Source organism: Cervus canadensis, chromosome 1, assembly GCF_019320065.1.
Source record: "Cervus canadensis isolate Bull #8, Minnesota chromosome 1, ASM1932006v1, whole genome shotgun sequence".
NCBI classification, from domain to species: domain Eukaryota; kingdom Metazoa; phylum Chordata; class Mammalia; order Artiodactyla; family Cervidae; genus Cervus; species Cervus canadensis.
In genome coordinates, this window is record NC_057386.1 from 83,737,566 (window position 1) to 83,763,553 (window position 25,988).

The window sequence follows — 25,988 nt, forward strand, 5'->3', positions numbered from 1 at the left end:
ATTGTAGCAATACTTTTTGGATCTGTTTCCTAAGACAAAAGAAATAAAATCAGAAAATAAACAAATGAGACTTAATTAAACTGAAAAGCTTTTTGCAAAGCAAAAGAAACCACTGACAAAAAGAAAACACAATCTACTAAATGGGAGAAAATATTTACAAATGATATGACTGATAAGGGGTTAATATCCAAAATGTATAAACAGTTCATATCATTCAATAACAAAAAGCTAAATAACTCAATTAAAAAATGGGCAGAAGACCTGAATAGATCTTTTTGCAAAGAAGACATACAGAGGTCAACAGGTACATGAAAACATCCTAAATATCACTAATAATCAGGGAAATGCATATCAAAACAATAATATCACCTCACAACTTTCAGACTATCATCTAAAAGACCACCATAATAAATGCTGGTGATTTGAAGAAAAGGAAACCGTAGATGGAAAACACTGTGGGGGTTCTTCAAAATGAAAATAGAACTACAAAATCATCTGAAATCCCATTGTTGGGTACATATCTGAAGAAAATAAAAAACACTGATTTAAAATGACATATGCACCCCAATGGTCACAGAGTGTTATTTACAATAAACAATATATAGAAGCAACCTAGATGCCTATCAATAAATGAATGGATAAATAAGATGAGAAATATGTATTCAGGACCTAAACATGAATCTAAGATTCTGAAATGAATGGTTAGTAATTAGTGGAAAGAAAAAAATAGAATCAGATAATGGAAATTGCATAAATACCAATTCGAGTGATGTCCAATGCATTAAGATAGGATAAAGAGAGATGGCAAAACAAAATATAAATTTCAGAATAGGTGCTATAATTGATTTCACAATGTTTGGGGCTCAAACCTAGGTATGCTTGATAAGAATAAAAATTATGACAAATTGAGAAAGGAAATGGAAAGACAGCCAATAAAGACAATTCTCGGGTGGGAGCTCTTGGCCTATTGTGAAGACCCATGACTTGACCCTAAGTCTAGGGGTGAAGGTGTCCATGATTTTGTCTGTATATATTAAGTCTGTCTGCACTGGGGAGTGAGTGGATTTCTTACTAAAAACAAACCCCCAAGTTGAGAGGGCAGGAAAAGTGGGCTTATTATCTGCTTTGATTAGTAGTTAAAATTAGACTTTCTTTATTTCCTTTCCTTTTTTTTTTTTTCAGTCTCTGTATTCTTATATAGGTGGTTTAGGAAGTATATTTGCAAATGTTATAAGAAAGTGAGAATTAGCATGAAACTTTCCCCCTTTAAAATTTGTCAGTTAATTAAGTCCATGTTTGAGACTTGAAGAAACTATGGTAGTTTATTAAATGAAAGTAATTTAAAAAGTCCTACACTTGCTCCATTCTTCATCTTGGCTAGAAGAAAGCATTCCACTGATTAAGCATGAAGAGAAGAGGAGAGAGAACCTTAAGCTGTGCTTTGATTATGCTCTTTGATAATGCTTTTTCATGATATCAGTTAAACCCAAAAAGGGAATCAAGTCCAGATCAATTACACCCATTTCACTCAGATTTCTCAGCTATATGTCAACTCAGTGGCTTTGTTAGCTCCTTCCCCTACTTTTAAATCCACCTTACATTTATCTTGTCATTTTGGATCAAAGTAAATACCGTTATTCTTTATGAAAGCAGTATGGATATTCATAATGCAAAATGAACTTAATATAACAATCAATTCAGAAACATAATTTATCAAATGATACTATTTATAGTACAATCACTTTGTGAGATAATCTGAAATTATTGGGAAGTTAACACAGTAATATACTGGAGTGACTATAAGTCTTCATTAATGAAATTAAGAATGATAAAGAGGTGTTAAATGCTTTGTGTTAAAGTTATTGCAAGTGAGTATAAAAAAAGCCATTGTTTAATAGTACCTGTTATACGAACTCAGCCCTTATGTGTTGAGGCTTAGTTAAATAATATATAAGTTTACATGAAATAAATTTTAGCAATGATAATATCCTTTCTATTGAAAATTAGGGGACGAAGACTTTATTTTGAAGAGTATAAACTTTTTAATCTAATTGCCTAATTTTCCTATTGAGAGGAATATTTTTACAATATGGTCCTGATAACTTAAGGAAATACTTAAGGATATACAATAGACTGTTGAAAAATAACAGACTGAACCCCTTTGATGGTGAAAATGAATGGAAATAAAATTCTTTATTTTCTCATACTAAAAGCAGATCATTGTCTAATGGCAAAATGAGCTGTGTAATATAGCAGAAAGAACATTGACTTCAGAGTTCTGCACATCTCATACTCAAAACTGCTACAAAAATGTTTGAGTAACTGGTTTTTATAAATTGAGTATAATTCTGTGATCAAAATGCTTTTTTCTAGATTTCTTCTGTATTGTGATAAAAGAAATTTACAGTGTGACACCATACATGTTTGTATCAGGATCAGCTGCAAAATTGGCATATTGAAAAAGGATAAATATCTCCCCAGAAAGGTCAGGTTTTTTGTTAATTAATTTCAACTAAATCCAAGGATATAAATCCATGTTTAGTGACACATGTGAATTTGTATTGGTGTTTCAATTTAAGGATTAGAATGGTATGCCTAATAATTATCATATAGCCATGTATGGGAATTTTCTAACTTTATAAAAACAGATTCAAATGTATTAATCCATGTGTTCAATCTGTTAATTTACAGTATTAAGGCAATCATTTTTTTTTCTATCTCACAGGACTATGGAGTGCCATCTGCCACTGGAAATCTTTAAAATTAGATGGGCATTCTAAGCATAGAGTCCTGGTTTTATTTCTGTTTTGTGTAAACTCAACATCTGTTGTATTAAAGAGATAGGCTCCCACAGTGTTGTTTTAAGTAAGTTATCTATTAAATATCAATGAAAATGTGTATTACTGAGCACTGTAATCATAAAAGAGGATTTTTTTTTCTTATGTGGGGGCACCTTTGATATAATCTGAACAGAGTTAAGGAATTTCATCAGCTGTGGAGAATATCGAATGCACTCATTTATCAAAGTCTGCAGAGTCAGAGACTACAAGCTACCCTCATCAGAAGCATCCTTACTTATAAGGGAACACATATGTGAAACAGTTTAGCACAGTTAGCTAAAGAAAGTCTGGGGAACTAATTTCACATTAAGATGATTTGAAGGAAATAATTTATGTAAAATCAAGTCAAATCAGGACAGTCTTTTAAAACAGCTAATGAATCAGTGATGTCCTTTAATGTGTTGTATGATGGTAAATCCCTCAGTTACACCCACCTAGCAAAACACTTAGTTTGAAAATGCTGCTTGGAGGGGGGCAGGTGTTCACTACAGAATCACTTTACAGAAAATATATGTAGTATCACACAAAAAGAGACATTTTAAAATGCATTCTTATCATAGGGTCATTATTTTCTGTGTATGTTTCTCTCAGTGTGTCTATTTCCCTGGCAATTCCAAAGCAAAGTGTCCTTTTCCAATGTCACACCCAGTATTTTATCTGGTATTTACAGATTTTTGGAATCACAAAACCATATGCTATACCCACCCCAGACCTTGGCCTTGGGGAAAAGAAGAACAAATGCTAGTTGAGTGCTGTGTAAATTATGTAAATATTAATTGATTGAAGGCTACCTAAAAAGTGAGTTGATTAGTGAATCGGAGCAAGGAAGAATATATGCTTGTAGTGTTATGGAATAAGAAGTTTTCTTTTTGAACTACTCTCATTGAACATTTTTACAAATGACTGACACTGCAAACAGAAAATGAGTTTCCAAACTTGTGAGTGGGAGGAATAGCAAAGATTCTGGATGCTAAATTCTGAATCTAGCACAAGAGTTACTAATTGTCTAACCAATATCTACTTTCCCTTTCTTGTTTATAAAAAACATTTTGTTGGAAGAAAAATGAGAATATTTTCTATCCAATCTTGAAGAGAAGCCAGCAATGATGGGAACATTCAGGCTATTAGTTTTGGAGGATACTTAAAAGAAAATGCATTAAAAGGGGGTGTTGACTCAGCTGAATTCAGCCCTTAAATATTTGCTTATTTCTTAATGCCATTTAGGACAGGGTGCTTCCCAGGCGGCACTAGTGGTAAAGAACCTGCCTGCCAATCAGGACACTTAGAAGACACGGGCTCTGTCCTGAGTCAGGAAGATCCCCTGGAGGAGGACATGGCAGCCAACTCCAGTGTTCTGGAGAATCCCATGAAGAGCGGAGCCTGGCGGGCTATAGGCCATAGGGTTGCACAGCATCAGACATGACTGAAGTGACTTAGCACACGCGCACATTTTCACAGTAGCTTCTGCAGTTACCATTTGTTGTTGTTCAGTTGCTAAGTCGTGGCCTAATCTTGGCAACCCCGTGAACTGCAGCATGCCAGGCTTCCCTGTCCTTCACCAGGCATTTACAAGGCAGTGATCTTTTCATCAAGAGACACACTTGAGAATGGGGCCCCTGAAACATGTTAAAGAAGCTGCAGCAGCAAAATGCAGCCCCAAACCTGGATACCACTATGCATCTGTTGCTACCAGATCTCCATCCAAACTCTGAATTTACCTCTCTGAAAGAGAAAATATGCTCCTAATTTATTTAAGGAAGTTCATCCCATGTACTTGTCCAATAGCTGGGCGCAATTCCTAATTTTAACATGCAAAACAATATCATTTATCATGATTTAAAGAACAAACTTTACATATTTGGTAGATGCAGCTTAGAAACAGAATATTTCATACACATAAAACACAAATTGTTTTCACTGTTACTAAGTAAATAGAGTACTTAAAAATATGAAAAAAAGGTTCTAATACATCATATTGTTGATAGCCTGTAATATAGAACTGATTAGTCATTTATTTTTCTAGTCATCTTAAACATACGCTTAATTGCATAGGTTTCAAAACTTGGAAGCTGGCGTCAAAGTTGGCTTCAAAATTTGACAACATAGTTTAACATAAATGTATGGAAAAAAGGACAAAAGTATGCTTAGAACAGAGTAACCAGACTGCAAGAAATTTAAGTATTTTATATGCAGCAATTAATGAGAGACACCACAAACTTTCATTTTAAGAAGAGACTCAGAGGTATATATAAGTTATTTTCAAATATGACAATGGCTATAAGATGGAAGAGTATTAACTACCTTCTGGAAGAGTGTAATGATGATTGGAAATCTAGAAGGAGTTAGCTGTGGCTTTGTAAAAGAAAACACTTTTTTTTTTCCTTGGGGCAGGAAGCATGTAAGGGGTAGTTACTAAATAATCTGTTAAATTATACAATTTACATATGAGAATGCATTCATTTACTAAACTGCAACTTATCAATCATATCCAAAGATCAAGTTACAGTTCAATTCTTTAGTGTGCATTTATGGTTACTCCTGTAACCATTACTCACTTTAAGAAAATAAACAGTACCAAACACATCAGAACCTCCCTTATGCCTCTTATCATCATCATCAAATTAATTCAATGAGCTATGTTGAAAGTGTTAAAATCATATTAATTATTAAATTGAGCATTTATTCATATCCTTATCAATACAGTAGATTGGGGTTTGCTAATGTCTGTGGGGAAAGGTTCTATAGAAAATATGCGTGTATATATACACATGTATATTTATATTATAAATATATACATATATGTGTGTGCTTATATACTATATACATATATACACACATATGTATTTAGAGAGAATGCAGCAAGATATTATTTGCGAATGTAGTTGATAATGTTAAACTTATAAAACTAAACACTTCCTAACACCATACACAAAGATAAAATCAAAATGGATTAAAGATATAAATGTAAGACCAGAAACTATAAAACTCTCAGAGGAAAGCAGGCAGAACACTCAATGACATAAACCAAACCAAGGTCCTCTATGATCCACCTCCTAGAGTAACAGAAATAAAAACAAAAGTAAACAAGTGGGACCTAATTAAACTTAAAAGCTTTTGCACAGCAAAGGAAACTATAAGCAAGGTGAAAAGACCACCCTCAGAATGGGAGAAAATAATAGCAAGTGAAACAACTGTCAAAGGATTAATTTCCAAAATATACAAGCAGCTCATACAACTCAATACCAGAAAAACAAACAACTCAATCAAAAAGTGGCAAGAAGACCTAAACAGACATTTCTCCAAAGAAGACATACAGATGGCTAACAAACACATGAAAAGATGCTCAACATTGCTCATTATTAGAGAAATGCATATCAAAACTACAATGAGATATCACCTCACACTGGTCAGAATGGCCCTCATCAAAAAGTCTACAAACAGTAAATGCTGGAGAGAGTGTGGAAAAAAAGGATCGCTCTTGCACTATCAATGGGAATGTAAATTGATATAGCCACTATGGAAGACAGTATGGAGTGTTCTTAATAAAACCACCATATGACCCAGCAATCCACTGCTAGGCATATACCCTGAGGAAACCAAAATTGAAAAAGATACATGTATCCCATTGTTCACTGCAGCACTATTTACAATAGCTAGAACATGGAAGCAACCTAGATGTCCATCGACAGCTGAATAGATAAAGAAATTGTGGGACATATACACAATGGAATATTACTCAGCCATAAAAAAGAATGCATTTGAGTCAATTCTAATGATGTGGATGAGCCTAGAACCTATTATACAGACTGAAGTAAGTCAGAAAGAGAAAGATAAATATTGTATTCTAATGCATATATACAGAATCTAGAAAAATGGTACTGAAGAATTTATTTACAGGGCAGCAATGGCAAAAGAGACAAAGAGAATAGACTTATGGACATGCGGAGAGGGGATGAGAGGGTGAGATGTAGGGAAAGAGTAACATGGAAACTTAAATTATCATATGTAAAATAGATAGCCAACGGGAATCTGCTGTATGGCTCAGGAAACTTAAAAAGGGGCTCCATGTCAACCTAGAGGGGTGGGATGGGGAGGGAGGTTCAAAGGGGAGGAGAGATATGTGTACCTGTGGCTGATTCATGCTGAGGTTTAACAGAAAACAACAAAATTCTGTAAAGCAATTGTCCTTCAATTCAAAAATAAATTAATTAAAAAAAGAATTACTTGGGAATCTAAAAACGTTAATAAAAATTACAGAACAAATACTATAAAAAATAGATTTATCTTACTTTAATTGTCTGTGATAGTAAATGCTGATGAGTTGGTGTTCAACTAGACACTTCACTTAAAAAGATTTAGGGACTTGTTAAATAGCTTTTTATTCATTACTCATTGGAATTCAGATATTTGTTTCAGAGGGTTGCATTCTGTTTTCTTTTATTTTTTTATTAAATTTATAACATCAGTGAGAGCTAGATCAAATGCTTGTTTAATTCTGTATATTTCTCTTTAATAACTACAGATGAAAATGCAAGAACTTATTTTGACAGAATTGATATATTAAACTTAAAATCATTTGTATTAAGATCCTTAGCACTCTCTGAATTTGTGCCAATTTCTCAGATGAATAAAAAATAATACTGTAAGCTTATCTAGCATTTGTCTTTATGTAACTTGATAGTAATACTATGGATACTAAATTTGGGCAAGTATCCTTAATACAGACGTGCATTACATATATTAAGAACAAGACAATATAATTAAAAAGCACATTAAAGGAAGCCCTGAAAAAGGCTTCCCTGGTGGTTCAGACGGTAAAGAAGCTGCTTGCAATGCAGGAAGACCCAATGGGGAAGATCTCCTGGAGAAGGGAATGGCAACCCATTCCAGTATTCTTGCCTGAAGAATTCCATGGACAGAGGAACCTGGTGGGATACAGTCCATGGAGTCACAAAGTGTTGGACATGATTGAGCAACTAAAACTTTCACTTTCAAAGGCTGAAAAAGCTTGAAAATATTCAAAAAAGCTATTTAATATTTGCAAATTAATTCTGCTTATTACCCAAAGAGTTTTATAAAAGCAGCAAAGGGTAAAAAATATTGGCAGAAAAGATCAGCTAGATCATGATAATTAGGATTAGTTTCTGTATTTTAAATAATTTCCTTAGATCTTTATTGTAAAATAGATTGATTTGTGGAGAAATAAAATAAAAGAGGAGAATGTACACTTACTATTGATAAAATATAACTAAAATTCCATTGAAATATTCATTCACATCTATACAACTTTTTCATAAACGAAACACTGGTATATACAATAGGAATGATTATTCCAAAAATTTTTAAATCCTTGACTTACTTGAAGATAACTTCTAATATAAAAACTTTTATTACTTCTATTCATAAGCAAAATTGAGTGACAAAAATATTAAGCAAATTTAATAGTAGAAAAGAAATTTTATTTTAAATTAACACATTTTAAGATCACACAGTGTTAATCATTTATAATTCTTCAACTCTGTGAATAGATAAACCAGTCTTTTTGAAAATTACTCTAAAAGACAATTTTAGCATATAGATGAATTTTCAGCCTCATGGAAGTGGTAAGTATAGTCTAACATAAGTGGGCAAAACTTCTGGGGGAGAAAAATTTCAGTTAGCAATTTTCAGAAGTTAGAAGGTAGATGCACATGGTTTTGTTTAATTTGCCTACACTAGAACCTGATATTGCTTTAGTCTTAGGCATTGTGCTATGTCTAGCACAAGATTGAGTAATATTTTGAAGTACTCTTATTAGGTCTGGAAAAGGAAAACAAAAGTTTTCAATGAATGAGAATTATTTATAGGAAGTATCAATACTTAGAATCTAAGAAAGTATTAACCTGTAAATCAAGATTTACTCCAATGAGAGAAATTAGTACATTTCAGAGGCATTAGAGAACACAGAACACTCTGAAACTGATATGGGTAAAGGATAGGTAAGAGAAAGAAAGTTACACCAAAAAAAGAGTAGCAACACAGAAAAGTGCAAACCCAGGAATGAATATGATAATGACATGTAACCATGGGCCTATTGGTTGTTAAACAAAGGAGGCAATAAAGCAGTGAGACAATTTAGTTCGTGGATCTAAATAGCGAAACACAAACCAGGAGTCAAAGAGGTAAATATTTTTATCCCAAATCATATTGAAGTTAAGATGCTTACCCCCAAAAAACTCACTATATTTTACTTACATTTTTTATCAAAGTAAAATACAATATAAATAAAACAGTATTATTTTCTATTTTGCTACTTGGTTGAAATTTCAAATCTAGGTGTTGCTGTGAAGGTATTTTCTACATGTGATTAAAGCCCATAATCAACTGATTTTAAGAAAGCCAACTTGAAGTAAGAAAACTTATTTTAGTTAATTTGGACATGTATTTCTGTAACACAGTCTATTTCCAGTAGTAAAAAGGAAACATATAATGCATGGTGTGTTATGATAATTTAAAAGCACAAAATATCACCATTGGATAATCCTAATCGAATACCTATAGACAAAAAGATTTTGAGTCACCATATATTTTTGCAGAATGTTTTAGTCAAAAAGGACTTTAATTTGGTTGCTTCTTGCTGCAATGACAAAGTGGGGAAAGAAAAGAATGAGCTCAGGGCTCCAAATTTTAATCTCAAACTCCACATACACTACCTGAAGCTTTCTTTATTCACCCTGACAGCCTTTATGTCCTGTAGCTTCAGGCCAATATTTCTGAAAACCAAACTCAGATTCATTCTTTGAGTGGCTGAAAGACAACAGAAATTTCTGAGGGCATGCTTGGGAAGAAATAGGATCCTGATAATTGGACTAATAATATGTGGGGTGATCTTGATGAAGCTGGAGGCATCAATCCCCTAAATTCTGAAAACCGTTCTTTGCTCTGTCATCCATGCCTGGGGAGTTTAGTCTTCTTTTGGCTGAGGAACTTGTAAAGGACTATCCTGAAATAGTTGCCTTGCAAGGCACCAGTGATGTTCCTCAGGACTGACCCCCCACCACTGTCTATGCTTTTAGACCCAGAACTAGATTGATGTTCCATTATGGTCAAAAGGCTGAAGTAAAATTGTGATTTTTCTATTCTTAATTTAAGCCAATAGTCAAATTCTCAAGTTCTAGAAGCATTCAACTATAAATTTGTTGAGTTTAGGAATTTAGATATTTTCCTACTTCATCTACGTGTTTCTTATTCTAAATTTAAGATAAACTCAGAAGTTAAACTCACTCTAATATGCATTAACAGATTTTCCCCAGATGGGTATAGGATATGGAGGACTTTTACGAGTTTCATGGGCTGCTAATATAAATAAATGCATCTATGTATCAATGGAAAGTTATACAATCTGGCTTTCTGTACTCTGTGGGTGAAGAGGCAGCCAATGGTACTCTAGTTCAAATGGAATGCCATATTGAACACTTAGTTCAAGTTGTGTTTAATTTGAGGTGGCTGAGTACTTTGGTGTTGTTTATAATTTGAAAATTGATTCCATGGTTATGAATACAGATGGGCTGGTATTATTTTTAGATTTTTGTATTGAAAAAAGTTTTCCCATTTATATATTTTTCATTGGAACTTGAGTTGTAAGGTTTAAAAGTCTGAATCATGCATATGTTGCTAAATTCTCTTAGAGGTTACAATTACATATTTCAAGAGTGGGCAAAATTATCACCCCTTTATTTATGTCTCTCCTCAAAATGAGGTTATAAAATCAAATCTTTAAAAGGAGCCCAGGAAACAGCTCTGAAATATTTATAGTTTTGTTTTTAATTTTCCTTCCACTGTCCTGCCTAGTCCTCAGTTTTCACTTTCATTTTTTTCCTCCCTAGATATCAAAACACCTATCGTTCATAGTATGTGAAGCTTTGGGAGTATGAACTTTAAAAATATATTATCAAAATTGTCACATTTTATTACATGGATCTTTTCAAGGATGAGGGATGAGAATGAACTCTGGACACACTTATCCGAAGAAGTGTTGTATTAAAGCAAAGTTGGATGTTCTCCTGCCCTTCCGTACACAGTGAATTAGTCACAGACCTCTGATAAATCAAAGCTCCTTTTGATCTGCAAGATATTAGCAAAGGTATGAGGGTAAGAGTGCATTTGAAAAGACATGTAGTTGTCAAGGGTTCATTTTGGTGATTACAACCGATTGACATGAAATTCTTTGAGATTCTGCTCTGATTGCCTTCTGTGAATGCAGAGCACTTCAGGTTGTGACAAATGTCTATTGTAGAAACAAACTGATGGATGAGGGCAGGAGGTTGTTGACGGGTGAGGAGAGTTATTCTGTGACATAATCGTCTTAGAGGTAACTATCATATTTTAGAGCTGATGCTTGGAGTGGTCCAACCATGTTACTTAAGCTTTACAATGAAATATAAAAGCACGCTTGGTGTTATGTTATCTACACAACTGGAATTCTTCTAAAATAATTAGATGATCCAGGTACTAAAATGTGAAATTGTGCTATAAATGGAGAAATGTCATAAGATATATTTACATTGCCCCAAATTCCTTTTTGGAAATTATCTTTTATTTTTGCTCCCTTCTCTTTTATCTTCTTCTGAAATCACCACACACACACAAAAAATCTAAAACAAACAAAAATTAAAACCCACTCTGCAGCAGTCATTATCTAGGGATTCCCAGGTGACACCAGTGGTAAGGAATCTGCCTGCCAGTGAAGGAGACACAAGAGACCAGGGTTCAATCACGGGGTCAGGAAGATCCCCTGGGGTAGGCAATGGCACTGTTATGCCCGATGTCCGAATCCCTGAGCGGGAAGAGAGAAGGCCTCCAAGACAATGCAACTCGCAAAAAGGGAAGTTTATTACTGACTCGAGCCAGGGCTCTCTGCCGCATCCAACGCAGTGGTGCGGGTCAGAGAGCCCCGAGCCCAAGCTGTTACACAAATTTATAGGGTGAGTACACGCCGGTGGTAGTTGGTTTAAGCAGATTGGTTACAAGTTTGCAAAGCAATTTCATTGGTCAAAACTTTTGCACGCGCGGGACTTTCCCGGGGGTTTCCACCCCGTTCCTAATTTCCTAATTGGCAAACAGCGGTCAGTGTTTAATCGAAAGCTGATTGGTTGTATCCAGGTGGCCTGATAATCTTACCAAGTAGGAAGGCCTACTCCTAATCTAAGCTGCGTTACTTCTGCTCGCCCCCCAGCACCTAACTCCAATGTTCTTGCCAGGAAAATTGAACAAAAATCAAAACTTACAGTGCATGATCTATATGTTCTTTTTTTTTAAATAATTGACTTCCAAGCCCCAATTTAACTCTGGTTCCTGAGATAGAGAAATTTTACTCACAAGACACTTTCATTTTTTTTTTTCTTTCACAGCACCATATTTAATTCCTTCTTTGTTTAAAAAAATAATTTTATATATTTGTTTATTTTGGGTGCACTGGGTCTTTGTTGCTGTGTGGGCTTTCTCTAGTTGTGGCAAGTGGGAGCTTCTCTTGTTGCAGAGCTCAGGCAACAGAACGCAGGCTTCAGAAGTTGTGCAGCAGGGGCCCAGATGCGCCATGGCATATGGAATCTTCCCAGATGAGGAATTGAACCTGTGTCTGCTGCACTGCCAGGCAGATTCCTTTTTTTTTTTTTTTTAATTTATAACTTTATTTTATTTTTTCTGGGTGTTCTGAGTCTTCATTGCTGTGCCGGCTTTTCTCTAGTTGCGGTGAGCAGGAGCTACTGTCTAGGTGCAGCGCATGGACTTCTCATTGCAGTGGATTCTCTTATTGTGGAGCACAGGCTGTAGGGATGCAGGCTTCATTAGTTGCGGTTCCTGGACTCTACAGCACAGGCTTACCAGGGATGGCACACAGGCTCAGCTGCTCTGTGAACTGTGGGATCTTCCAGATCAGTTCACACATCAGGGATCGAATCCATGTCTCCTGCATTGCCGGGTGGATTCTTTACCACTGAGCCACCAGGGAAGACCTGGCAGGCAAATTCTTAACCACTGGGCCACCTGGGAAGTCCCATATTTTCTTCTTATGAATTCAGTTTGTTTAACCAATTCAGTATCACACACATGCATTTTAAAGAATGCATTCGTGAGTGCTCAGTCGTGTCTGATTCTTTGGATTCTATGGACTGTAGCCCACAAAGCTCCTCTGTCCATGGGATTCTCCAGATAAAAATTCTGAGAGGGTTGCCATCGCTCTTCCAGGTGATCTTCCCTACTAAGGGATCAAACCTGCATCTTCTGTGTCCTCTGCGTTGCAGGTGGATTCTTTAACCACTAAGCCACCTGGGAAGCCCATTTTAAAGTATCAGTTCAGTTCAGTTCAGTCACTCAGTCATGTCTGACTTTTTGTGACCCCATGGACTGCAGCATGCCAGGCTTCCCTGTCCATCACCAACTCCCAGGGATTGCTCAAACTCATGTACATTGAGTCGGTGATGCCATCCAACCATCTCATCCTCTGTCATCCCCTTCTCCTCCTGCCTTCAATCTTTCCCAGCATCAGGGTCTTTTCCAATGCGTCAGTTCTTCATATCAGGTGGCCAAAGTATTGAAGCTTCAGCTTCAGTTCTTGCTGCGAATATTCAGGACTGATTTCCTTTAGGATTGACTAGTTGGATTTCCTTGCACTCCGAGGGACTCTCAAGTCTTCTCCAACACCACAGTTCAAAAGCATCATTTCTTCAGTGCTCAGCTTTCTTTACCGTCCAACTCTCACATCCATACATGACTACTGGAAAAACCATAGCTTTGACTAGATGGACCTTTGTTGGCAAAGTAATGTCTCTGCTTTTTAATATGCTATCTAGGTTTTCATGGCTTTTCTTTCAAGGAGCAAGCGTCTTTTAATTTCATGGCTGCAGTCAGTATCTGTAGTGATTTGGGAGCCCAGGGAAATTAAGTCTGTCACTGTTTCCATTGTTTACCCTTCTATTTGCCATGAAGCGATGGGAACAGATGACATGATCTTTGTTTTTTGAATGTTGAATTTTAAGTCAGCTTTTTCACTCTCCTCTTTCACATTCAAAAAGAGGATCTTTAGTTCCTCTTTTCTTTCTGCCATGAGGGTGATGTCATCTGCATATCTGAGTTTACTGATATTTCTCCCTGCAATGTTGATTTGAATTGAATTGAATTCAATATTGAATTGATATTGATATTGAGTTGAATTGATATTGATTCCAGCTTGTTCTTCATTCAGCCCACCATTTCGTATGATGCACTCTGCATAGAAATTAAATAAGCAGGGTGACAATATACAGACTTGATGTACTCCTTTCCCAATTTGGAACCAGTCCATTACTTCATGTCCTGTTCTAACTGTTGCTTCTTGACCTGCATACAGATTTCTCAGGAGGCAGGTAAGGTGGTCTCTGGTATTCCCATCTCTATAAGAATTTTCCACAGTTTTTTGTGGTCTACACAATCAAGGCCTTTAGCACAGTCAAAGAAGCAGAGGTAGACTATTTTTTTTAAATTCTCTTGCTTTTTCTATGATCCAATGGGTGTTGGCAACTTGTTCTCTGGTTCCTCTGCCTTTTCTAAATCCAGCTTGAACATCTGGAAATTCTCAGTTCATGTACTGTTGAAGCCTAGCTTTGAGAATTTTGAGCATTACTTTGTTAGTGTGTGAGATGAGTGCAATTGTGCAATAGTTTGAACATTCGTTGGCATTGCCTTTCTTTGGGATTGGAATGAAAACTGACTTTTTCCAGTCCTTTGGCCACTGCTGAGTTCTCCAAATTTGCCGGCATATTAAGTGCAGCTCTTTAGCAGCAGCATCTTTTAGGATTTGAAATAGCTCAGATGGAATTCCATCACCTTCACTAGCTTTTTTCAGTGTGATGCTTCCTAACGCTCAGTTGACTTCGCACTCCATGATGTCTGGCTCGAGGTGAGTGATCACTTAAATTGAAGAAAGTAGGTCTAATTAAAATTAGACCATTTTAAAGTATACCAACTTACAAATCATCAAACAATGAACATTTTCCCAACCGAGAAAGTAATCTCCCCACTACAGTTCACCCCAAGACTCACAAAAAATAAGTTCGTTCCAATTTTTCTTCCAACTCTCTGTGGTAGCACAGTCACACATTGCTTACTTACTCATAGCCACTTTTGTGACCAGTTACCTACACTAACTGTTGAAGGAGTTAACAAAGTAGAATATGAGTTTGGGGGTTATCACATTCTTTCTAACCATAAATCATTGCTTCAGAAGTGAGCTATGACACCAAAAAAATGAGCCAGGTACCAAAGACATCATTTCTCTTGTAAGTTTTGTTATGAATATGGAAAACATTGAGTCCATTAAAATGCACTAGGGACTTAATGCCTTGATATTAGAGAACTTAGTGAGTATGGGTTCTTATTGGTTCATGTGCAATCACAAACTGCAGACTTCAATAGATGGAGCAGGGATATTGGGGAATCACATTGATCCTGAGGAAAATGGTAACTCAGACAGTGGTTGTCCCCTTGTTTTTTGACATTAACTGATTTGAATACATTTCAATTCTAAGCAGTTCAGAATTCACCAGATAAAATCCTTCTATAGTTATGTTTACTCACACTCTTATTCTTCAGCTCCTGAATTTACTCCTTAACTAAATAGCTGATTAAAATTTTCATTTTTGGGGTGGTGCAGTCATTTCAGTTTTCTTGATTTAAATGCAATATGTATTTGCTTTTGTCCTCCATATATGAGTTTCATAAGAATGAGAACCATTTTCTCTCACTCTTTATTTACTTTGTAAATTCACCAGTATAGGTTATCATCCTGTTACATGCTGATTATATACATATACTATAGATATAAATAATATATAATATACATAAATTTGTTGTTGTTGTTCAGTTACTAAATCGTGTCTGATCCTTTTCAACCCCACAGACTGCAGCATGCCAGGCTCCTCTATTATCCACTATCCCCCCGGATTTGCTCAGATTCATGTCCATTATATTTATGTCCATACATAACTTAAATATTATATATGAATAATATGATATATGTTATTTTTATTAAACAAACTGAATTTTTAAAGGTGCATAACAGCATGCTTTTTAAAAAAAAATTATTGGAGGGCTTCCCTGGTGGCTGAGAGATTAAAGAATCTGCCTGCAATGTGGGAGACCTGGGTTTGATCCCTGGGTTGGGAAGATCCCCTGGAGGAGAACATGGCAGCCCACTCCAGTATTCTTGCCTGGAGAATTCACAAGGAGAAAGGAGCCTGGTGGGCTACAGTCCATGGAGTCGCAAAGAGTTGGACACGACTGAGCACCTAAGCACAGCACAGTAGTTGATTTACAGTATTTTGTTAGTTTCAGGCGTATAGCAGCATGATTCAGTTATCCATATGCATATATTCATTCGTTTTCAGATTCTTTACCCATATAAGTTTTTACAGAATATTGAGTAGTTTCCTATGATATACAGCTGTTCCTTGTTGAATATGTATTTTATATATAGTAGTGTGTGTGTCTTAATCCTGAGCTCCCAATTTATCCCTCTCCCACATGTTTCCCCTTTGGTAACCACACATTTGTTTTCAAATAACAAGAAAGCTTTTCTTTAGGGCTGTCACTTTCAAATATATGGGGATATTTAAGTGTTTGCATGAAACCACCATTTCAAATTTAATCTGCCCCCTTGCTAAGGTAAGAAAGAAGTAGTTTTACTCTTGACTATATGCCTAAAATACATAAAAAAATGAAGTCTCATAGAGAAGAAACATCTATTTTCACCTGAATGTATTAGAAAATATATTTACCCTTATGTGAGGAATATAGCTTGTGGTTAACTATGTGTTTTTTTTTTTTTTGCTGATGACAGTATCTGTCCTCATAGAACCTGATTCAATTTGCAAGAGATACTTAAAATGAGATTACAGAATCACAAATGTACGGGTGGGACTTAAAGAGAAAAACTGAGTGATACATTTCATACTTCTCTTAAAAGAGGCATTCCCACAACAGGACAGGATAAGAATATAACAGGAAAGCAGCCACTAGTGTGAATGCTATTTTGCATTCTGAAATCTCATTTTGACTTGACTGTCCTTACAATTTGTTAGGTGAACTATAATAAAGCCTGCAAATGGCATATGTCACCTTTGATGCATGCTGCATTTTACATAATATAAAAATAACTTATGATTCTACAGGGTAATAAATAGCTCACCAAGAGAGTTATGATACGCATGAAGCTCCTGAAATGAAGTTGTCTATCCTCCCGTTAGGATGTGGTGAGTCAGACATCCATTTCTCTAATATTACTGAGGGAAATGTTGACACACACAATGTTAAGTTAACAGTTTTACATTGACTAAAACTGGATGAGAAACAAAAGTGAAACTAATACATGTGGGTATCAAATAATTTTGTGAATAGTTGAAAAAAAGTCACCTTGACTTAGTACACTTTTGTATTTTTATTATCAGAAATAGAAGGATAAGTGAGATCAAATACTTCATTACAGAAAGAAAATCACATGTTAATATAAACAGCCAAAGGTAAACTAGAATTTTATAGAATGTATGTATATAATGCATGCACATAAAAAATTAATGCTAAGATCATAAGATGATTTGCTGTGATGTACAATCTGTCAAAACGTGTTTCTTGTTCTTTTTTCCATAAGTTTTTAACAGCATCATTTTTAAAATATGACACATTTTTTCAGTACAAAAGGGTAATATATCTTTTAGCCAAAGCTGTGATTATGAAGTAAGAACCCCAATACTTATCTTTAAATTAGAATCATGGAGACATTCTCCTTAATAAAGGTCATAGTATAGATTTATAGTATTTGGGACAATGGCTCTCAAAATGTCACTACTACTGAATATTTGGAAAAAGCACAAATATCTGCGCTCCTATCTCAGAGGTATTTGTTCCTAATACTTAGAACCTCAAGGGTCTCTCAGAATCTTCTGAGGCTCATTAGGCTCTGGAAGGTGCATCTGGGAAGACCATTGCTATGTTACTTTCCATATAACAAGTGGGCAGTGAAAGTTGTTATATTTTAAATGTCAAGGGGAGATTGAGGTGCATTTGCTCTTCAGTTTAGTATAAAACATACTCCATTTCTAGAAATTCTTGACATAAAAAAAAGAATTGAGGTGACTATAACTTATTCTGGTATTAGAGAGGTTAAGAAGAGATCAGATTCAAAGCACAAGTTTGGAAGTATTTGAGATGCCATCGCTGGTTCCGAAGTTAGAGCAAGTCATGTGTCAAAAACTGTGGGCAGTCTTTAGAAGCTAAAGTGAACTATGGGCTGACAAATAACAGAGACATGGGATCTCAGTTCACAACTTTAAGGGACTGAGTTTGACCGACAACCTGAATGAGCTTGGAGGCGCTTCTTTCTCAGAGCTTCTAGGAAACAGCCCACACTGGCTGATGGTTTGACTTAGGTCATGTGTGAACATAAGAGGAGATTCCAATTAAACTCACTCAGACTTCAGACTTACAGAACTGTAAGCTAATAAAGGGATAGTGTTTTAAGATGCAATCTGCAGTCAGTTTTATGCTGCAATAGCAAATTAACACACTTCTATAAATGCATCTAGGACCTATTGAAGACCATGGAATATTTCTCCATGGACATCTAAGAACCGGATAATTTCTATTGTGAGGGAGCCATCAGAAATATTTGTTTCTTTCTTTGATTGTCATGAAAAATGACTATGTTACAAAGATATCAGGATCTTGGCTGGATACTGGCACTAGGAAAATTAATACAGAATGAGTACAAATGTCCAGGATTTGAGGGTTATACCTTGAATGAAGCAGAACATCTCCTTTTATAAGCTCATCTGACAATGCCAGCAGCAGCATCACTGAAGAGGCTACCAGCAGTACCTTCAATAGACCTACCTACTAGCTCCCAGTTCCATTCAGTCCAAAGAAGAGGGTTGGGTATCCTGGGGTGGAAGGTGGGAAAGGTTTGAATGCAAAGAGTACTATAGGAACAAAAGGAACTCATCTTCCAACCACCCACATAAGGAACACTATCTATTAATACCAATACATATCTCATTTTCTTCCTTGATTGTAACATAATGCAAATTAAAAGGCTGTCAATCTATCTCTCCCCTCTTCCCATAAAGGTGGAATAATAAAGCATGTAGATTCTTTTTACATGTAATGCTTCAAATGCATGTCTACTTGTGTTATAAAATCTAGTAGTTCATATCCTGACTTTCATTTATAGGACCTGTATGAACAAGTGGATGTAGCTGCTTCTCTGAAAATATACAGTGTATGATGATAAACCATCAATGGTTAAAAGTAAAAGCAACAAGCTTGACTTCCTCTATTAGTCAGACAACAACAGCTAAAGCAAAAAAGATGTGCCCTTTCCAATTTAGGCATGATGTTCTCTAGACAGTGAGAGTGACTTTGAAGCATAAAAAGTAGTTAACCTTCCTGGCATGATGCTGTAAAAGATGTCTTCTTATATCTATTTGCTTCCAGAATCATTTGGATCAAAGAAAGGTGCCACGAGGCTGGTTTTCTGTTGTGATTCAGGCTTCCATTTCAGAGCAAGTAGCAACGTGAGGCTTATTTTGAATCAATTAACCATTTTGCCTGTTGCCATAGAGTTGTGCTCTTGTTATACTGTGAGAAATCAACTTGGGCAAGTGGTTTCAGAGCAGTGCACATTTTAGCTTAAAGCAGTTATGGTCACATCCTTACACTTAGTAATACTCCCTGATATTTATTAGCTTCTTTACTCATTCAAATGACAGCATCTCAAAAATAATAGAAAATAGATGTTGTATTAAATGTGAAACTAAGGAGGCAGAGAAGGTGACATTGGCTGATTATTTGACAAAGGGCAAAATGAAAATTTAAGCAAGCACGCTTAATAAACAAATACAATACAAAAAAACCCATTTTTATGGATACTTCCATAAAATGATTATTTATATGAATTATGTATAATAATTTGACTTAATGTTGGAAGTTTTGCACTAGACTGTTAAGAAACAGATTCTTAAAAATTGGCATGTTAGAAAGAGGGGAAATATCAGTTGCCCAAATTCTAAAAAGTAGCTCACAATTGGTATCAAGTTGCCCTCATATTGAGGGTGTGTCTGTTTCCGAGTGGATGAGTTTGTTATAAAAGTAGTGGTGGGAGAAAGGACTCTTAATGATGAACATTACAGAGCAGAATATGAGGGCAGCACCATATGCACTTGCAGCTGGAGTTGATAAGATTATTTTATCTGATTTGACATTTCATTTACATCCAGCCCACAATTTTAGAGATTTTGTAATTGCTAAATGATATACTGAGTTTTAAGAATTGAAAAACAAAGAAAAAAAATGGTTTCAATGAAAAAAAAAAAAAAAAGAAGCAATGCTAACATAAAGTTAGCAGTGACTTGCTGTAAAAATTCAGAATGACCCACAGCAGTGAGCTGAGTCATCAAGGCAAATCCAGGCACTAGGTTGTAGAGGTTGACATCTGGCAACAGAATCGACACAGAGGTAAAACTGAGTGAGTAAGGGGAAGCTTCAGCAGTTAATGAGAAATCATAAGGAACCTTAGATCCAGGTACTCAGGATTTTTTCAGCAAAAGATAGGAATCTATTTCTGGAGCAAATAACAAAGCCATACACAGTACACATTGTCATTTATCAGATTGGCAAAAATAAAAAATGTGTTATAAGTAGAATATACTAGTGTTGGTGATTTGACACATTAGCATTGGTAGAAATGTCAACTTTGAAAGACCATGAATGACAATTTAAATGTTTACCAACAATTTCAAATGTGCACATTATTTTTCAAAACAACACAGATTCCAAGAAAAATCCCCACAGATATCTTTATACATATGCAGAAAAACAGAAGTGCAGGTGTAATCATTAATCATTTGTACTAGCTAAGGATGAGAAACTATGAATAACGAATAATAGAAAAATGTTAAATAATGTCCATTCACATCAGAGTAGGCTTTTGCAGCCATTTGAAGACTGAGACTGGTCTATGAGTACTTACAGGAAACTTTAAGCTATATAGTTAAATGAAGAAAGGCAAGCTGCGAATGAAGGTGTACACATGTTGTAGGTTTCAGAGTTCAGCTCCCATTTCCAGATTCTTTCACCTGACCAGGGCAGTGAGGGCAATAGGCATATCCCAAAGAAAGCAAGGCAAGCAGATCCAAAGAACCTGGCTTCCTGGTGACATCATTAAACCTCTGTACTTATTTCGAAGTTCTCATGGTGTGGGAGATATAATTTTATTTGTATTTATAGTTCTAATAATAAGGTCTCTTTTCTTTTCACTTCCAGCTTCTGCATATATTTATCATACTTTTCTGTTAGTATTAGCCAGTTGCTATATGTTAATCTCTTTAAAAGGTGTAAAGTAATATAGAGAGTTAGTGTTTTATTATGTTCCCTTTTTGGTGGCTCAGTGATAAAGAATCCACCTGCCAATCCAGGAGACACAAGAGATGTAGTTTTGATCTCTGGGTTGGGAAGATTCCCTGGAACTGGAAATGAAAACCTACTTCAGTATTCTTGCCTGGAGAACCCCATGAACAGAGGAGTCTGGTGGGCTACAGTCTGTAGGGTTGCAAAGAATTGGACATGACTGAGCACGCACACACACACACACACACACACACACAAGGTATTGTAGGAATAATAATGAATATATTTATATTTCCCTAAGGAATATATCAATATAAATATACTTAGTATATTTGTTATATATAATATCAATAATTAATATATATGTATATTTCATTATATTCACTAAGGAAAAATGTGTGTGTGTGTGCACGCTGGTGCTCAGTCGTGTTCACCTCTTTGAGACCCCATGGACTCTAGCCCACCAGGCTCCTCTACTGGTGGAATTTTCCAGGCAAGAATACTGGAGTGGGTTGCCATTTCTTACTCTAGGGGATCTTCTGGACCCAGGGATGGAACCAGTGTCTCCTGAATTGACAGGTGGTTTCTTTACCACTGCGCCACCTCAGAAGCCCGTAGATAGGTAGATTGATATTCCTTAAAATGAACCAAATAAATGAATATTAGGAAAAAAGAGGAAAGCATTTCTATGAAATGTCATAAAATATTTAAAATTCTATTTATATAATGTTTTACCTGGCTTTGCTGATAGCTCAGTTGGTAAAGAATCCGCCTGCAACGCAGAAGACCCCGGTTGGATTCCTGGAGGAAGGACCCGCTGGAGAATGTAGGCTACCCACTCCAGTATTATTGGGCTTCTCTTGTGGCTCAGCCAGTAAAGAATCAACCCCAACCTGGGAGACCTGAGTTCAATCCCTGGGTTGGTAAGATGCCCTGGAGAAATGAAATACTCCAGTATCCTGGCCTGGAAAATTCCTATAAAGTATGACATTTGATGTTAGTGGTTTCAAAGTTTTTGTTAGTGTTTTTTATATTGTTAAGTAGAAAAAAAAAAGTCTCTACTGATACTTGCCTTCTTGACGATCAGAAATAACATATTTGTTGCAATTTCCTGAAGATAACTATCACATAGTTGACATGGTATATTGGCCATAATTTTGTTAAAATCCTTCATTTTATTAAGGACTTTAACTGTACTATTTTTGTTTCCCTACTTAAGTTATGCACAGATTTAGGTTCTGGTAGAAATGTATGCCTAGATTGAGTATCTGCTTATAGGATTTAATATAGAGCTGACATAAGGATGTGTTGCAGGAATTAAGATCTTACATAAATGTATATTCCAATCCTTCCACATACATCTTACTAATATAATGGCTGAGATTATAAAGGACACATATTACCATAGTAAGACTCTAAGAAAATAAATCCTGACAATTGGTGCAGCTGCAGCATAATTTACTACTGGGCAGGTGGTTTGGTTGTCAGACAAGTAATCCCCTGGGTAATCAGAATTGCAAAAGGCACTGATGATCATTTAGATAAAATAGTATAATACCAAAAATAAATCTGGGTGAGCAGTCCAGCCATGTAACACAAACAGCACAGACATGAATTAAAAACAGATTTATTTAAAATGCTCCAGGAAAGAAGTTTCCCATCAGTAACACGAGTGCAGAAAATATGTCATCTGCCCATTGATGTAGTTCTGGTCTTTAAACAGAAAAAATACTTCAAAAGTAAAATTAGTAATCCTAAGTGTTATGTCAAACGGTACAAAATAATACTTCAAACTCTTACAGGAAAATCATCAATAACGCTGCTTCACGTCAATTGTTCCAAAAATTTGCAAAATTTTTATGGCTCAAATTTTAAAGAATCTGTCTGCAATGCAGGAGACCCGAGTTAATCTCTGGGTTGGGAAGATCCCCTTGAAGAAGGGAATGGCTACCCACTCCAGTATTTTTGCCTGGAGAATTCCATGGACAGAGGAGCCTAGTAGGCTAGGGCCCATGGGTTCGCAAAGAGTTGGACAAGACTGACACTTGAGGGAACCAGAAGTTCTGAGGATTTTGCTTTGAAGACATCATCTAACCAGCTCTCCACATCAGGAAGATATATAAAGTAAGGTGACTGTGGCATTGGTTGTGGAGGATTAGAGAACACTGTCCTTCGTTATCATAAACTTTGTCAGATATAGTGTAGGGTAGCAGACAGGGGATACAATAATGACTCAGAACCACCTCTTGACAAAGTGATTTCGGGGATACATGAAGATAACACATACTCTCTTTTGGGATGGTGTGAGGAGTTAAGAGTGGGCTCAGAAAGACCTTCCGACCAAGTTCCACAGTGCACTTGTACTAGAAAAGGGTTGAAAAATAATGTAAATGATGTATCATTACTGTATATCTGTATACTGTGTGAACATGTATTGTTAAATAATGAAACACAAAATCATGTAATCTTATAGATTAAAAACCAGTTTAGAAAATACATCAACAATATGATATCTTTTTACATATACACTGTAAGTGGACATGCTTTACTGGCTGAAGGGAGTAAAAATAATATAGAAGCAGACTCAGGAAAATGAAATAATTTTACATTAAGTAGGTTTTGGCTTAGTAAAATATAAAACTGCAGGTCAAACAGTCCTGCTTGTTCACACAAAAATTATAAACACAAAATCTGGTCACTCAGTGCAAAGAGAAATAAGGTACTTGGGGTTGAGACCATACACCCCTTCACACCTTTTTAAATTCCTGGCCTCTTTTCCTTGATCATAACATCTACTAGTACCAAAATCTTTTAGCCCAGGTAATGACTGAAAGGAAGAAAGTCAAGCAAAATTTTAAGAAGATTTTACCATTATGAATATTTGAGAGCAGAGTAATTTGAATAGAAATATTGTATACATACAAAACACAGAGAAACCCTGACATATATATATACATATATATATATATATATATATAATGTTACTCTGTTTTTTATATATTTATAACATTGTTATATTAGATGCTGGAAATAGATGTTAGCCTCATCTTTTTGCACTTTACCAAATTTTCCACCTGTTCATGCATTAAGTGATAGTATCATTTAGGGAAGTAACACATGTAAACATAAAGAAGGTTAAAAAAACATAAAATAAATTCGGGCCATTGAAGAAAAATACAAACTATAGGGAAAAGTTAAAAATTCATAAATACAAAATATAATGCAATAGGCAATACAGTAATAAATAAAATGTCTAGAAATGTGAAGCAAGGATAGCATTTGAATAGATGCGAATGGATAAAGATGTGATAATAGGATGACTAGCAGATAGAATTTCCACAAGCTAGAAGCAGAGTCAGAAAAAGTAAAGAAATGAGAATGACAAAGCAACATACATGAAGGTGATCAGATAAGAACTGGAGCTGGTGGAATGTACTGATGTTAGGAATACAGAGAGACAGTACTGGTAAGATGAAATCTGTAAGAAGAAATTAGTGAACAACTTCACCTGAAGTACTAAGAGGAAAGTTCAAAGTTGCAAAAGGTAGAAATAGAGTTGTATTTGAGAATATATTGAGATTATTATATATATCCGTGTTAAGTATACCCATCCATGGGCTTCCCAGTTTATACTAGTAAAAAATAATCCATCTGCCAATGCAGGAGACTTAAGAGATGAGGGTTCAGTCCCTTGAAGGAGGATGATCCCTTGGAGGAGGTTATTGCAACTCACTCCAGTATTCTTGCCTGAAGAATCCCATGGACAGAGGAGCCTGGAGGGCTACAGTTCATAGGGTTACTAAGAGTCAGACATGACTGAAGTGACTTAACATGCATGCATACTCGTCTATGTGCAAAGAGAGGAATATAAATTGAAACATTTAATCCAAATTATCTTTAAGTGTCTTCTAAAACTAGTGATTATGTTATAATGTTAAATGAGTTTATTAGAGAGCAACACAAATATTAGTTTTACTTTATTTACCATATTGATTTGTTCTTGTTTTGTATGCACATGTTCAAATTTACTTAACAAGCATAAGGAGAAAAATCACATTTTCTTTTATGCATATGCTGACCATTTAAAAAGAGAAACAATTTTAAGATATCTAATAGAAACTAGATAAATATTGTTTATTTTTCTCTAGAAAATAAGACACATCTCCTGGTGACTTTTTTTTCTGCTCTTTTCCCTGATATGTATCTATCAAGAGTTTGATGTACATGTCCATGACTTATTTTCTACATGTATATATACAATTCAGTAAATAAGTAGAATGGTAAAAATAGGATGATATAATGATATAACTATTTATAGTGAAAATCACTAATCTTTATAATGTTCCAGGTACATGGTTTTACTGATTTACACACTTTACTCTTTGAATCTTCACATTAGTCCATTATGTAGGCATTATTATTATCCATATTTGCAGAAACTTACTCTTGTGTAAGCAATGTATATTTCTAAAGATCATCCAACCATTATGTGGCAGAGCTGAAATTGAGGAGGTGTGTTGTGGTCCCAGAGTTGGTGCACTCAACCATCAAGTTATATTATCCATCAATGGGTAAAATACATTCCATGGATATTAATATATGGATTCCATTTTATTTCTCAAACAGCTTCTGTTGTTTCACACAGCTTTAATATTAATTGTATCTGTTTAGTAGACTTCAACCAATAATATTCTCTTCCTGTGTTATCTTTCTCTTCAACAAAGAACACTTCTCTAA